Source organism: Cicer arietinum, chromosome 2 (genome assembly GCF_000331145.2).
Source record: "Cicer arietinum cultivar CDC Frontier isolate Library 1 chromosome 2, Cicar.CDCFrontier_v2.0, whole genome shotgun sequence".
In the NCBI taxonomy this organism is placed as follows: domain Eukaryota; kingdom Viridiplantae; phylum Streptophyta; class Magnoliopsida; order Fabales; family Fabaceae; genus Cicer; species Cicer arietinum.
This window is the reverse complement of record NC_021161.2, coordinates 13,125,955-13,142,694: the sequence shown is the minus strand read 5'-3', so window position 1 is coordinate 13,142,694 and position 16,740 is coordinate 13,125,955. Positions and strand designations below refer to the sequence as shown.

Genomic DNA, 16,740 nt, shown 5'->3' with positions numbered 1-16,740 from the left:
CTCAAACATATATATTTTCAAAAACTAAAAAATGGAACTTCTTCAAACACAAGAAGTTGCAAGATTACAAAGAAAGAAAAAGACGTCTTTATATATGAAAGAATATTTCAATAAAAGTCCTTGAACATTACTTAAAAATATTAATTTATAACAAAATTGCTATTATTTTTTTTAAAGGGTTTGCGTCATAGTAATTTATTTTAGGTAAAAATAATATTATAACTTAATAGTCATTTTATCAATAAAATAGTAATATTTAGGTTACTAGTCATTTTAATTGATTAGTTTAAAAAAATGTTAATATACTATTTATTAAAAAGATATTTGTTTATGCGCTAAAATGAAATGTTACTTTTTCAAATGAAAGTCTTGAAAAATGTGATCAATCGAACTTAATGAAAATTCAATTATTGCTATTATGCGGAGAAAAACTCATCTCCACATTTTTAATATCTTAAAATTTGGTTACAGAAATAAAATAAAACTCTTAAAATACTGCACTACAGATTTATTATTACAAAATTGTCTAAAAACATATTCTTATCTCCATGTTTCACTACTAGGCATGACAACGGGGCGAGAGCGAATTTTGTCTCCTTCACCGCTGCACATGTCCCTATTTCATAGCCCCAATCTCTGCCCGAAACGGAGTTTGGGTTTCCCCGCCTACACCCGCCCGCCGCACATTCCACGTACATTAAAACAACTATTCTTGGATTTCTTCAAAGTCATTAGTACCTAAAATATTGTTGTAATGATCTATTTTTTCCATCATCCATATCAAACCAAAACTAAACAAACGTATGGCAAAATGACATAAAATATATAGCTAAACAAATTCATTTTATATAGCTAATGGATTTTCGGTGTTTCAAATTCATTGTAGCGGATGTCTTTTTCGGCATTTCTTTCTTGACATTTTCCAATCTCAAAATGTACTAAACACGTTCTAGTTTGAGATGTATTAAAGATCTTAATAGTTAATTAGTTAAATTGATTTAGTTATTTTACACTAGTTAGTTTTTTTTATCTAAATGACTGTATAACTCTAGTAATCCTTGATATAATTCATTCTTTTTATTATCAATATGATTCAATTAGCTTTTCTTTATTTCTCTTTTATCAATGATTTAAATCAAAAATCGTAATAATAAACAATATATAAATTTACAACTCAAACACATGAATGTAACCCAAAGAAGAACAAATCAAAATTTGTAATTCCAATAAATCAAACAGGAAGATCACTTTGATATCATTTTTTAAAATTAATTTACTAATTCATCAAGATATACTCAATATTCAGATTAAATATATAATCATACTTTAGTGTTGAAAGTGAATAAAAAAAAGTATGCATATTTTAAAATCTACAGCATGAATGATCTCTAAACATATTAATCCTGAAAAGAGATATGCATGACGAGCAGCAGTTGACAATGTGTCTAGTATATATTGTGGACTAAAGCCTGCATATAAGATCATTACCAATTTTAAGTTTTCATTATTCCCGACTAAACTATCGACGTCAACTCAAATTTTAGTTCATATTAATTAATTAAATAATTATTTATCAAAATAAATATTTAATAAATTTTATTATTTAATTTAATCACTAATTAATTAAAGTTTCTTTTATATATATATATATAATTAAATAAAGATATATGATCACAAAATAATATTAAAAAATTAAATAAAATATTCCAAATGAAAGCCACATATCATATGTGCTTTGACTTGATGATTGAGAACTAAAGGAAAGATAGAAAAAAATGAAGGTTTGAATAAAAACGGCGTGGCTGCTTTATGTTACACGAGGAAGAAGAGAATGAATAGTCTCATGTGGGGTTTTAAATTCTTCTTTTTTTTGAAATTTTTTTATCCAATTCGAAATTACAACATAAATAGAAATGAAATGGCAAGAATAGTCTACCTCTATTCGAACAAGGAATTCTCTAAAATCAAATTAATAATTTAAAAAAAAAAAAAGAATATCTTTGAATTCATAAGGGATTTCTTTGCGTGTATATTGTACCATTTGATCACTTAGCTCCAAACGTCATCTCGAGGGTTATGCCACCATGTCTTTAAACCTATATGCAATAGAAAGATTTCCGCATTCATGATATATTTAATTATTTTAACATAATTTCAATTCTTAAAAAAAGAGAAGGAATAATGAATTCCACAAAAAAGTACTTTTTTTTCACGAGGTACGTACGGTTATAAATAAATATTTATTTGTTAGTAAATTGACCATAGACCAATTTCCCTTTAATTTGGAAATATTCAATAAACTCATAAATTATGAGGTTCATGTTACTCATTCCAAAAGACGTGCCAGATACAGGGCATTCCAATTTTATTGACTAGAATGACAGTTTATAAGTCAAAATTTGTACAATAATTATTTTTATCAAATCACACATCGCAATATACTTGACCTTCTAATTCTTTAAGAGGTTTATCTTAAAGGCTCGCGATATAACTAGGAAGACGTTTCAAATACCACACATGAATTACTGGACATGCTAGTTTAATATACCTCATTTGATATCTACGTATCAGAGAATCAACAAATTCTACTTCGCATTGTTCACAAAATTTTAGTTGGTCTTTTTTATCTTTGATTACTCGATAATTTCAATAAGACAAATCCCACTTTTGTTAGGTCCAAAAATTATTTCACAAAATAATCCATCTTTTTTTAGGCTTATTGGTTATGTAATGAAGAGTATACCGTTTTATTACCTCCCCAACTATTTTTTCATCAGGTAGGATTATTTTTGCCCTATCACTTATTTGTGCAGGAGAAACTAATCCAATTCGAAGGTGTTGATGTTTATATTGATCAATAATAGAATAAAATTTCTGAACCAGTCCAATTAAACTTCAAACCTTTGAATCTAGAAGTCTTTCTTAGATACAAGATAATGATTCAGTTCCAGAGCCAAAGATCGTAGTTCTCAAACAAGCTATCGAAAAGATTCTAGAACATCCACGAGTTTAGGTATTGTTCCTCCCATGATTGTAGTCCTGAGTACTTCTTGATGAGCTTTAATATGATCAGATTTATAAATCAACATCTGTCGTAAAATATGAGCAACACTGAATCCCTTGAGAGCCCAAACCTCTATTCCGCCTACCTATTGTCCTCTTTGTTTGGCCCTTCCTTTAAGGGTTGTTGTGTAACAAGTGCATAATTTCCATTGGAACGTCGATGTATTATATCATCAACTTGATGAATTAATTTTAAGATATAAGGTTTTCCTATTATAACAACTTGTTCAAAAGGATTCTCTATTCTTCCATCAAATAATTCGCTTTTTCCCAAATACTCAAGTTCAAACATCCATGGATTCGATGTTTTTTTACTGGCCTCATATAATTCAGAAAACACTAGTTTTATGGAAGCCTATTGTTCATATCTCTCATCAAAAGGTGTTAATCAATAATGTTTATTTAACATACTCCCAGCTAACCCCGAGTGAACATTCAAATATTTGTCCTACATTCATTTGTGAGGGTACCTGATGACTCTTCATCATATGCATATTTTTCATTATTTTTAGTCTTATTTATCTTCAATCATTAGTTGTTATTTGATATATTTTTGTTGATTCTAGTTCTTGGATTTAATGAAATGTTTATGTTCTTATTTACTTGATTAAGTAGAGATTTTTCGTAGTTTTGTGATGTTTCTTTGTTTTAGTCCAGTGCTGAATTTTGGTGAGAAATTAACATGACTTATGTAGAATATTTTAATCATATATGGAGTTGTAGATATTCAATTGGAGTCGAACCAAGTGCCAGTGAAAGTTAAGATCCTTAGCTACAACTTTCATGAAGACAGAAAAACCAAATTTGGACTCAAAAGTGGAACGAAATGCAATAAACGTCACACAAAAGAGGTTTTGCACCTGAAGCGCAAAAACCCGCGCTTGGGGTGCATTTCTGCACCACTGACTCTGTCAAAGAGCGTTTGAAGTGCAAATTCCGCGCATGGGGCAATTTTATCTAGAATCATTCATGAATATTTCTTATAATTCTTCTCTAATCTCTATCTTTTCTATCTCTGTCATGAGTAACTAAACCTTATTTGGTAGGGATGAGTGAAACAAGATGAAGCCCTTATTTTTCTAATTTGATTTCTAGTTATATGAATGAGTTTATTGAATTATTTTTCTCATCTTTGTGCTTAATGTTTTTTTGTATTGCTTGATCAACTTTAAAATATTCTACGATTCGTATTTTGAAACATAAGTGAAATTTACGAATTCTTGTGATGAGAAATTCATGATATTGTAGTCTAGAGATAGAAGCAAGTTATGAAACCAATTATATTAGTTGCAAATACAGTAATTTAACTAGAGAATTCTTGTACTCTAAGGCTGAATTATAATCTTAAATCCACTAAGGAATTAGGGGTTACTTTGGAATTAAAGGTTTTTGTCGCTAAGACATTAGGACAAGAATAATAAAGAGAATTTGGTAATAATTCAATAAAGAAGTTTAGTAACTAGGATCAAATTAGGAACCAAGGTTGGATTCAAAGTGAAACTCATCTCTGATATTTTTCTTATAAAAGTTCAATTATATTACTCTTGTTAATTTTAAATATTATTTCAATCAATTCATAAATTTTTTGTTCAATTTTAGTAATTAAATATAGTTCAATGGTAAAACACAATCCTTGAGTTCGACACTTAGTACTATCAATTTATTATTACTTGCAACGACTCAGTACACAGGTTGAAACGTTATCATGCTTTTGCCAAATGGATTGAAGACCATTTCAAAGGGTCTTCCATCTTGCAAATAATGCATATCTTGTCTAGAAAAAATCTTTGAAACGATACATTTATTTTCGTGTCTCCAGACCACTTTATCACCTACTTTAATTTCACATTTCGGCGAAATATATATATATGAATCGTTTCTAGATTATAACTAGAACATTTTTTTGTTGTTGATCCATCTGACATCAATAACTCGACTCCTACCACCTACAGGTAGTTTTAGAAAAGTTTCCTATGAGGTAGATTCCTAAATCCCAAGTATAGCTCATAATATCTCTTTCAACTTTTGAGGAATTAATTTACCCATTAAAATATCTCTTCTTTCTACCCAAGATCCCAGGATCGCAATTCCATTTTTGTCTAAATTTTGTAGTAAATGGGCTTCTAAATGTGGAATTTTATTAGTGATTTTTTCAGAACCGTGACTTGTGACATGAGTCTGAATTTCATATTTCCTTATGTGAAAAGATTTATAAATATCTTCATAGACAAGATGCTCATTATTGATTACATCATTTTCAGAATTGTAACATTCCCATGGCATATAAGCTACTGATATGGTTTTTCCTAATGTGAGTTCACTTCCAATTATAATATTATCGTCGGCTAAAAATTGCCCCTGTTTTACGCATTTACCTTTCTTAACCTGGGATTTTTTTATGCATGCAAGTAATTTGGTTGGAACACTGATATATAATTAATGGAATGCTTAGAACATTCACACTTCCATATAAAATGATCTTGACAATATCGTTATAAAGGATCTTTTCCTCTTGTTCGACTATAGCGGCAACTTCTAAATCTAACGCGAGGTGTTCCAATCTAGTTCCAACAATGCACTTTTCGAATCGAGATAGAGGAATTGCTTGACATTGCATATTTGAACTCATTAAAGCTCGATTCACATCATTATGCTTGATAAAAGGAATGAATGAAGCTCCAATAGAAGAATATTGGAAGGGAAAAATACTTTGAAGAAGAACTTGTTCTCATGCAGTAGTAAGAGATTCTTGACGGTATCGAGCTAGAACAATCTATTCCTCCCGAATACCTTGATTTAGTGCTAAAAAATTCTCTGTAGCTACTGTTGAAGGAGAAGAGAATATTGAGAGACCTGTTGAATAACTCGTGTATTTCAACTACACATCGGAAGTTCTTTATATACACTTTGAGTGATAAATACACATAATGACAGGAATACTTACAGACTTTCTATTTATTTACATACTAATATTTTATTTTCAACACTCTCTCTCAAGTTGGAGCATATAAATCAAATGCACCCAACTTGTTACATATATAATTAGTTCTAGGACCTCGCAAAGACTTTGTAAAAACATCTGTCAACTAATCACTAGAATTGACAAAGCTAGTGATGATGTTGCCCGATTCAATCTTTTCTCTAACAAAATGGCAGTCTATGTCAATATGCTTGGTCAGCTCACGACAAAATAAGATTTGAGGCAAAGCACAATGCAGCTTGGTAATCACATATTTGTGTCATTGGGCTGGCCTCTTCAAATTGAAGTTCTTTTAGTAACTGTTTCAACCAAATGAGCTCACATGTTACTAGTGTCACAACTCTGTATTCTTCCTTAGTGCTGGATCTTGCAACAACATTTTGTTTCTTACTCTTCCAAGATATTAAATTTTCTTTGAAAAGTACACAATATCCAAAAGTGGACCGTCTATCAATGGGTGAGCCTACCCAATCGGCATTTGAGTAACCAACTATCTGAGTATGTCTTCTATCTTCATAAATGAGATATTTTTCAGGTGCACTTTTGATGTATTTAAGAATCCAGATTACAACGTCCATATGTTCTTGGCAATGAAAATTTAAGAACTGGTTTACCACACTGACAGCGAAGAAAATGTCAAGACGGGTGGATCCAATAATGTCCTTAACATATTTTCTTTGTGAAATTACAAGGCCGTCCTTGGATTGGACTACCTCAATACCCAAAAAATAACGGAGTATTCCTTGCTAATCACTACCATTATGACAATGTCATCCACATAAACAATAAGATAGATGCACCATTGGGATAAGTGACGATAAAATACAGAGTGATCGGCTTCACCATGAATCATACCAAACTCATGTACTACCAAACTGAATATGTCAACCAAGCTCTAGGAGACTGTTTAAGACCATAAATGGACCTATGTAGCCAACAAACCATGGTGGAAGACTCCCCTTGAGCAACAAAACCTGGTGGTTGCTCCATATAAACCTACTCTTGATGGTCATCGTGCAAAAATGAATTTCTAAAGTCAAGTTAATGGAGAGACCAATGTCGAATAGCTACAATAGAAAAACAGTCTGACATATGCTATTTTGGCTACAGATGAGAAGGTATCACTATAATCCAACCCCAAAGTATGAGTATATCCCTTGACCACTAAACGAGCCTTAAATCGTTCAATCTTACCTTAAGGGCTAACCTTCACCATATAGAGCCAACGTCAACCTACTAAAGACTACCCGTGAGGTAAAGGGACCAGTTCCCAACCGCTACTTTGTAGAGAACACATTTCATCAAACAAATGAGGAGATGGATTACGTGTTGCGTGAAAATCCTCACGAAGAGCCATGGGAATGGCATGTTCAGGTGGTAGGGCCGAACTTGGTGGTGGCATCGAATGAGAGTCTGTCATGGGAACAGGAACAGGCACAACGGAGGTGGGCGAAAACGATAATATGTTTGTAGTGGTCATGGAATTTGCGAGGCAGACTCGACAAGTTCGATAGGAATAAGAGTGGGTGGAATATGGATAACTACCAGGAGGTTCGAGATTAATATCCTAATATGACTCAATAGCTATATGAGCCAGTTCAATATATGGTATAAACTCGAAAAAGGTAGCATCAGTTGATGTAACATATCAGTGTAGTGCAGGAGAATAACAATGAAAGCCCTTTTGGGACCGATGATATTTGAGAAAAACACACTTGGGACACTCAAGTCTTACCAAACTTCAAAAATTGGTGCCTAGTTTGTCTAAGTTGTCCACGTTACAATATGAGTCGTGTCAGTTAGGGAAACACACTTGTAATCATTTTCCTAATCGAGTCAATAAAAGGGTTTTGTCCCATTTTGCTTTAGTTTACTGTGATGTTTGGGGTCCTTCTCGTACTAAGTCTATTTTAACGTCTAAGTATTATTTTACTTTTGTTGATGATTACTCTTGTTGTACATGGTTATTTTTAATGAAAAATAAATCTAACCTCTTTTCTATTTTTGAGCAATTTTATCAAGAAATTAAAACTCAATTTCGTGTTTTCATTCGTACTTTAAGAAGTGATAATGCTCGGGATGATTTGTCCCATCAATTTTAAAATTTTATAGCATCTAATGGTATTCTTCACCAAACGCCATATCCTCATGCAACCCAACAGAATAGGGTAGCCGAACGCAAAAATCAGTTTCTCATTGAAACCATTCGAACCTTATTTTTCCATGGTAAGGTTCCATTCTATTTTTGGAGGGATGCAATCTTAACGGCATGCTACCTTATCAATTGTATGTCGTTTTCTTTCATTGATGGCAATATTCCTCATTCAGTCCTCTTTCCCCATACCCTTCTTCACCCACTACCTCATCATGTCTTTGGGTCTATGTGTTTTGTTCACAATCTATCTCCTAGTCTCAACAAAATGTCAGCTCAATCACTTAATAACATGTTGAATGAGAAGAGAATATTGAGATACATGTTGAATAACCCGTGTATTTCAACTATACATTGAAAGTTCTTTATATAGACTATGAATGATAAATACACATAATAACATAACAAGAATATTTACATATTATCTATTTATTTATATATTTTATTTTCAACAGCTATCATATAGTATTCATCTCTACGTACTTGGTGATAAATAAAGCATTTGTATTCTTTTTTATCTGTTAGAATTTTTATAAAGTGGACTTTCTATAGATCCCCAATTACCGATCCTTGCGTCAATTGCCAATGATCCAATAAGTCCAACATTGATTCCTTCAATGGTGTCAATTGGACAAATGTGTCCATAGTGACTAGGACGAATATCTCGTATTCAAAAGCTAGCAGTCCTCCCTTTCAATCCTCCAAGACCCAAATAATTAACTTTCTCCCATTAACTATTTGCGTCAATGGATGGGTTCGATCCAAAACTTGAGATAATGGGTGTAATCCAAAAAAAATTCATAAGTGGATAAGTGGTTGTTGATGGAGTTGAAGTCACCAAAATCCGAAGAGACGGTATTAATTTATATCTAAGTCCTCCACATATAGTTCCTCTAATTATATTTTCTAAACGAATGAGAGCAATCCAAATTGATCTTGTAAGAGATTTGTATCGGAACGGATACATTTATTTTTCAAATGATTCATATCATCAAGTGTACCCATTCCAAATTTCATTCCAATCAAATGATCTGCCGCTATCAATATATCTCGCGGCAACAAAAATATATTGTTTTGAGGTATATCAAGATTTAGCCTTCAATTCATATTTCGTCGACCAATCCCTCCTAATTCACACATTTGTTCAGTTTTTTTTTTTTAATTCCGTACATAAAGATTCAGGAAATACAAGCAAATTATCGACAAAACTTCAAAATGACATTTTCTTTTTACCCTATATTTTTCCCTCCTTTTAATTGAGAAAAGACAAGAAAATTTCAGGAAGCAAACGTTCTCAAGAATTTTGCTTAAATTCGAACCCATAGCTCATGATAAAACTAGAATAGGTATTTTCAGTTTTCTACTTACACATGCCCATATCCTTGCTTTTCTATCAATCTCTAATCTATAATTTCCCTTCCCAATCTAATATTATTGTGGCAGACCGAAATTTCGTTATGGTCCAATTTTGACCAATAATAGATACCGCCACTTCGTAATATTTGATTGATTACTATTATATATATATATGTTCCTTATGGTAATTGGGCTCCAATATTGTCTTATAAATATGTAGTTAATATAATTAAATAAATATATATGACCACAAATAATATTAAAATAATAATTAAAAAAAATATTTAATAAAATATTCCAACCGGAAGCCAGATATCATATCTGCGAGAAATAAAGGTATTTGAATAAAAATGGTGCGGCTGCTTAATGTTACGCGACGGAGAAGAGAATGAATAGTATCTTGTGGGGATTTTAAACAACAAATGGCTTGAAAAAGGGTGCATAAACCGAAACAATCCAAAACTCAATTCGATGAGTTTTTGAATAATTTTAACACTAAAACCCTATTTTAACCCTTTAATAATAAAAATCTAAATTCTAAAATAAATATTCAAGATAACTATTTATTTTATAATTAGTTAAAGTAAGAAAAATAATCGGAAGTAATTAAAATACTATACACGCTTATTAATAATTAAAGGCATCCAAAAATACCACAATAATTATTAGAACATATATTCACATAATATTTGTTAAACAATTCTAAAATATTTTAGAAAAAATTCTTATAATATCTAAACATACATATAAAAAAATCATTCAAAAATTCATACAATACACATGAGTTAATTTAAAAGCAAATATTAAAATTGTTAACGAAAAACATTTAAGATACCATTGTTAAAAGAAAATTTTTAAGAAAATTAAAAAATAAAAAATATATTTATAAAACATGATATATTTACAAAGAATATGAATAATTCTTGGCCTAACTTTGGTACCTGCATAATTTTGTTGGCGAAGCATGTTGCAGCTTTTTAAATGAGGCAATGGTATCAGATCTTTTAGGTTGTGTTTTTGTCCAAGTCTTAGTCCATTAAAGCTTACATGGATTTGAGTGGGTGGCATGTGGTCTACGTTTCATACTTTTTGTAATGGTGGTGTTCTGTAGTGTCGGTGTTTTCTGTTTTTATTAGTGGCATGTTTTTCTTAAAGGCAAATTATATATATCAAGAAGAAAAACAAAATAAGAATATAAAAAATACTTAAGGACAGATCAAAGAAAAAAAAAATAAAAAACAAATAATACAACTGAAACAAAAAGTTGACTCACACCCAAGCCAAAACACTAAAAAAGACCTAGGAGGCACATATCCTCTGTCCAAACAACCCCACAATGAAGAAGTAGAAGAAATCACCGTGACGAACAACTAAAATCGAACTTGTAACACTTCAAAATTTTAAATTAGTTATTTTATTAATTAAATAAAATTTTAATAAATTAATGTGATATTAGATAGATAGATAGATAGATAGATAGATAGACGAGATAAATAGATATATAGATAAACAAAATAGAGAGATAGATAAATATAGGTTTAATTATAGTTTTAGTCCCCATATTTTAGCTGAATCACAAAAGTAGTCTCTTCATTTTATTTCTCTCTGGTCCTCCAAACATAATTTTAGTCCAAAACATGATGAAGTGACATTTTTTAAAGTCACACTACACCATTTATGATCATAAATTTCATGTACAATTATTGCACTACGAGATCTGATAAGTAATAAAATAGAAGGACTAATTTCGCGATTCAGTTAAAATAAAGAGATCAAAATTGCAATTAAGTCATAGATATATAGACAAATATATAGACATTTAGATAGACAAACAAGATGGATGGATGGATGGATTGAATATAGATAGATAGATTTTGCCATTAATTTTTTTTATACGTGTGTTTGCAATGGTGGGCTAATTTTATACTATTTAGTTTAATAGGTGATAAAACTTATAATTAATAATTTTATTTATTTTTTGAAAAAATAATAGTATGTAATCTTCTTCATGTGCATAGTTATATTTTAAATACTTTTAACGATCGTCTGATTTTAATTGTTATTTTATAAATAATTATTTTGATATTAATAATATTGTGATTATTTCTCGAATATGTGTATTTGTTATTGTTTGATAACTTTATACACAATTATCACGATTTAGTGATTAATTTATAAGGTGTTGATTGATTTAATTTTTTATGAATGTGTGATATTTGATATTATTATCATGTTGGATATTGAATAAATTATGTGTCTATGTTTAAGTAGAGGAGTTTATGTAATGTGATAATAAAACTTAAATGCATTGTGAGATATGAGTTTATGTGATGTGATGATAAAATTTGGATGCAATGTATAATATGAGTTTACGTGATGATGATGTTATTTTAAGAAATTTGATGTTAGACGAGTAAATTGATGTCATCCTATAAGTTATAAAATAGTGGTGATTCCAACTCATACTAAAGATGATTTTCTTAGTGGAGTAAACAGTCTAGGTCAACAATATGAATCAAAATAATAACAATTTAGATCCTATTAAGGGGTTAAATTTAATATACCTCACTATATAGAGAAATGAAGTTTATCGTTAATGCCACAACATATCATATGACCTATACCACCAACTTTGCAATTGCAACAGATTAGGCAATTAGGCATACACTCACATCACTATGCTCTTCTAAAAAAATTTTCAAATAGAAGCATGTCTATTGTATTTCTAGAAACGCATAAATATCCTCGTATTCAACTAGTATTTGCACATCAAAGTCAATTCCTTCCATTCCATGCCAGCTTGGATGTGGCTGAGGATGGGTCACACCCGAAGTCGCCCTGTTTCCCAACATGTCAGTCCCCAAATCAACATCCCTTTCGAGAAAATAACGCATAATAGATGCAAACATCGCCCTGTCAGTTTCCCATATATCATGAAATGGAAGGTGATGAGCAATCCTAACGGGACCTGTCCAACGAGCATGACCATGCCCTTACACTTATAGGTATACTTCACATTCCCAATGTATGTGGCAATCCTTATAGTTGCTTCCATTTTCTAATCATCCTTTGCCTCATATAGGATCACTATCACTACTAAAAAAAAAAAGCTTTTAGAGACTAATTTTTCGGTCACTAAATGGAGAAAATCAGTCACTAAATTCAATAGCGACCGATTTAGTGATCAATTTAAATTTAGCGATCGATTTAGTTGCTAGTTGTTGCGACGGATTTAGTAACCGAATTTAGTGACCGATTTAGTAATCGAATTTTGTGACTGAATTTTGTGACCGATTTTTGAAACTGAATTAGTGACTAAAGTTTGAGACTGATTTAGCAACTACTTTGAATTAATTTTCTATGTTATTAGCGACCGATTTAGAGAAGAAATTTGTGACATAAATTGTTAGTTTTATTAAATATTTGGTCACCAATTATGTCTCTAAATATTACTGTTTTTTTTAATACGCTACTTTAATGTCCAAAAGAACAATAAAAACAATTTTTTAATTTAATTTAATTTTCTAGACTAAGGATGACAATGGATAGGGTTTGAGTAGCATACAATAATATCTGTCCCCATACCCGAAGTTTAAAAAATACCCATACTCATGTCCGTATCCTCTTGGGTATCAACTTTAATATGCATACCATTACCCTTTAAATACCTAAGTGCACGTACTCATATCCATTACCCACACTTTAACTAAATAAATCGATAAATAAATGATATTGTTGTGATTAAGTTCAAAAATTATTCAAATATCTTAAATGCAATCATAAAGTGTTATAAACTAAAATATTTTCTAAATCAAAACATTTCAAATGAACACACGTTATAATACACATTCAAATATCCATAATAATACTTTATGATGTTGCAAGTCCTACAACGGTATTATTTGAGATATGTAAAAAAAATTGATAGAAAGTTGTAAGTATAATTATAAAATCACGATTAATAAGACATAACTCTTAGTTATAAAGTCACAATTATTTGCATATTCATAAAAATCAAATTCTTACAAAGTTTACAAACGTTTATCTTTCGATTATAAATATTGTAGTGGTCCAATGATATCAATAGATGTTAAAACATAAAAGAAAATAATTAATTAAACTAAATACTAATAGAATAGAATAAATAAATAATATATTTATATTAGTGCATGTGCGGGGTGGATACTATAGTACTTGTACCTGCACTCATACTCATTTAATTTTGCGGGTAATTAAATATCTCTATCTATACCCATTATGTGTGTTTTTACCCTATTCATTATGGGTTTTTACGGGTACCCACTAGGTCTAGTTCTAATTGTCATCCCTACACCAGACTGGAAACCCCAAGCTCGTCACCTCAAAGAGAAAAGATAAAAGTGTGTTCTTCTGATCTCAAAGAGAAAAGTGTTACAATGATCATCTGCCTCAATAAAAGTCAACAAATAGTTAAGACTTTTGATGATCCATTGAGAAAGATCCTCAGAAGAAAAGTCTATGATATTTAGGTCACACAAGCATCTGATAAAAGATGCATCTGTAAAAGTGAATGTTCCCTATTGAAATGATCCTCTGATCAAGATACAAAATAGAAACATTGGTAAAGCAACAATCATTTGGTAGAACAATTTTATGAAGAAGTCAATGCCTATGGATCAATAAGTCAAAGATGAAGTCAATAGTGAAAGATTATTCATCAAGACACAAAATATATTGGAAATAATTTTGATCCTTTGACTGATAGTACAAGATATGTGGCACAAGAACATCATTATTCCTCTAAATTATAGCATCAAAATAAAAATGATGTTATTCCTGTAGAAGGTACAAAATAACCTGAAATAGTACTACAAATAATACATCTCCTTCAATAGATCAATGTACTATTGCAAAGCGACGAATATGTCCAACGACTATATTCCTAATAAATGTATTCTTTAGTAATTATTGAAAAAGATTAGAACGGAAGACGGTGATGATCATCCCTAGAAAAATGATCATAAGAAGATCATGAAGAAAATCATCATGTGGACATCGATCACTAGGAAGGTGATCATAAAATAATTAAGAGAATAATTACAATGATGAAGATCATCAATTAAGATGAATAATAGTATCCAATGTTAATCATATGATATTTGATCCTTCAAATAGATTCAAAGAAAAAAAGGCAATGTTCATTTAAAAATGATTCTGGAAAAGGCCTTGAACACATCACACAAAAGATTGAATGAAAAATCCTCTTTGATAAGAGTTATTAGATATTGTTGTAAGTCAATCAAATTGTTTTATACACTTTAATTGGTCTATAATTGAATTGTAATATCCTCTCAATAAAAGTTAGAATCCTAAAGACAAATTTTGTGTCAATTCAGACACAAATTAAAATTGATGTAAATCAAGATGATAATGGCAACAATTCATTTACTTGATTGTAATCCTTAACAGTAGTTTGCTAGGGTGTTGAGGAGACACGAAAAGTTTCTAGTGATATGGCCTGGAAAGGTAGAAGAAGAATACTCAAAGTTTTAAGAGGTAGAGTAAAAAAATTCTTGTTTGCTATTGGATTATAGTGGACTAAGTCATCGAATGTATTGAGGAAAAATCTCTCTTTATAGGGAGGACTATATGTAAACACAATTTGTTATAAACTAATATAAAAATACTTGTGTCTTTCATTTCTTCCTTCATCTATTTAATTTGACCGACTCTTTATTGTTCAACTTCAACTTATATTTAAATTGGTTCATAATCAAAGTTAAATATTTTGATAAAGAACACATTTTCAATTTATTAGATAAAATAACTTTTCAAAATGATCAACACAATTCAAATCTCCCTTTCGTGTGTTTTTTCAACGCCATCAATTGGTATCAGAGTTTGGTTTAAATTTGAAATGTATTTTTGGTTCGACCATACTTTCACTCACTCTAAATTTTTACTCTAAAATTTGATTTCACTAAATAGATAAATGATTACTTCTATCTCAAAATGACAATAATTTAAAGGTTCAAAACATTCTTGTTTTTCATTTATGTTAAAATAGTGTAATCAATCTTCAATAATAGTTTGAGCTATGAATCAAAATTTCTTCATTGAAATTCTTGAAATACTCAAAGAAAATAACAAAATAGAAAAGAACCATAATTATTTTCATTGAAAATTATTAAAATCCAAAGTTCATATTTTGACTTGAAATTTCTAATTTTTTACATCATTTTTAGATTCTGTAAAATCCAAAGTAAATGCTAATAATGTAAAGTCAAACGAGTCAAACGCGTCAAAAAAGCAAAAGCATATATATATTGATATATATAATAAAGATAAATGCTATGCAGAAACACTTAGATAATGTTCATTTCACTATTTTAGCATTCATTAATCATTAACAAACTTAATTTCACAATGTTTTAAATTCAAAATTAATCAAATACAAAAACTGCACAAAATGAGAAGGTTAGACCTAGCAATCTGTCAATTGCACCACTAAAACAAGGTCATGCAAAATCAAGACATCAAATCTCTTCCCTTAAAAATGGTTGTGCACCTCTTTCTCGATGTGTGTAGTGTCTCCAAACATTTGTAGAAATAAATATGTCTACAAATACAAACATGCGTGAGTAAAGTATTAGTAAGGAGAAAATGATAGAGCTTTTCAAACATCAAGAAATAGGTGCCTCTGATACTTTGATATATATAAGGTACTTTAAATAACTTTAGATGAATGAATTATTTTTTGGTATCAATGAATCAAGGACTTGATGTTATATTTTCATTCAATGTACTTCTATGGAAAACATGTGTGCCTGCGTCAATTGGCCAGCAAATTCTCATTCTTATCTCCCCATTAGATATCTATATATAGTTGATGTACTGGTGGACAATAAATGTCATTTGGATAAGTTATTTATTATACCATATACTTATAGGTTATATTTTCTTTCAAAATTAATTTATGGTAATATTATTTTCTTTTTTCGAACTTAATTTGCTTATTGAAATTTTTTTAGGAAACATTGGGTGTTGATTATTATTAATCGAACATTAGAAATAGTTTATTATTTGGATCAGTACATGGTTATTATATAAATCACTTGAAATTGAAGTTTATGCTTGATACATAAGTATATCATTTTATCAAACCCTATATAAATATATGTAGTTGTTTGTGTGTGATTATTTTAAATAC

The 16,740-nt window shown here is 30.1% G+C and overlaps 1 long non-coding RNA gene across 1 annotated transcript; it reads right to left on the bottom strand.

The window, feature by feature from the left end:
• Nucleotides 1-1,828: 1,828 nt before the first annotated feature.
• On the bottom strand, nucleotides 1,829-10,862 carry LOC140919285 (uncharacterized). Its single transcript, XR_012161917.1, has 2 exons — nucleotides 10,493-10,862; nucleotides 1,829-2,096 (listed from the first exon to the last, which is right to left on the bottom strand). It is a non-coding gene; the product is annotated as an uncharacterized lncRNA (long non-coding RNA).
• Nucleotides 10,863-16,740: the final 5,878 nt, after the last annotated feature.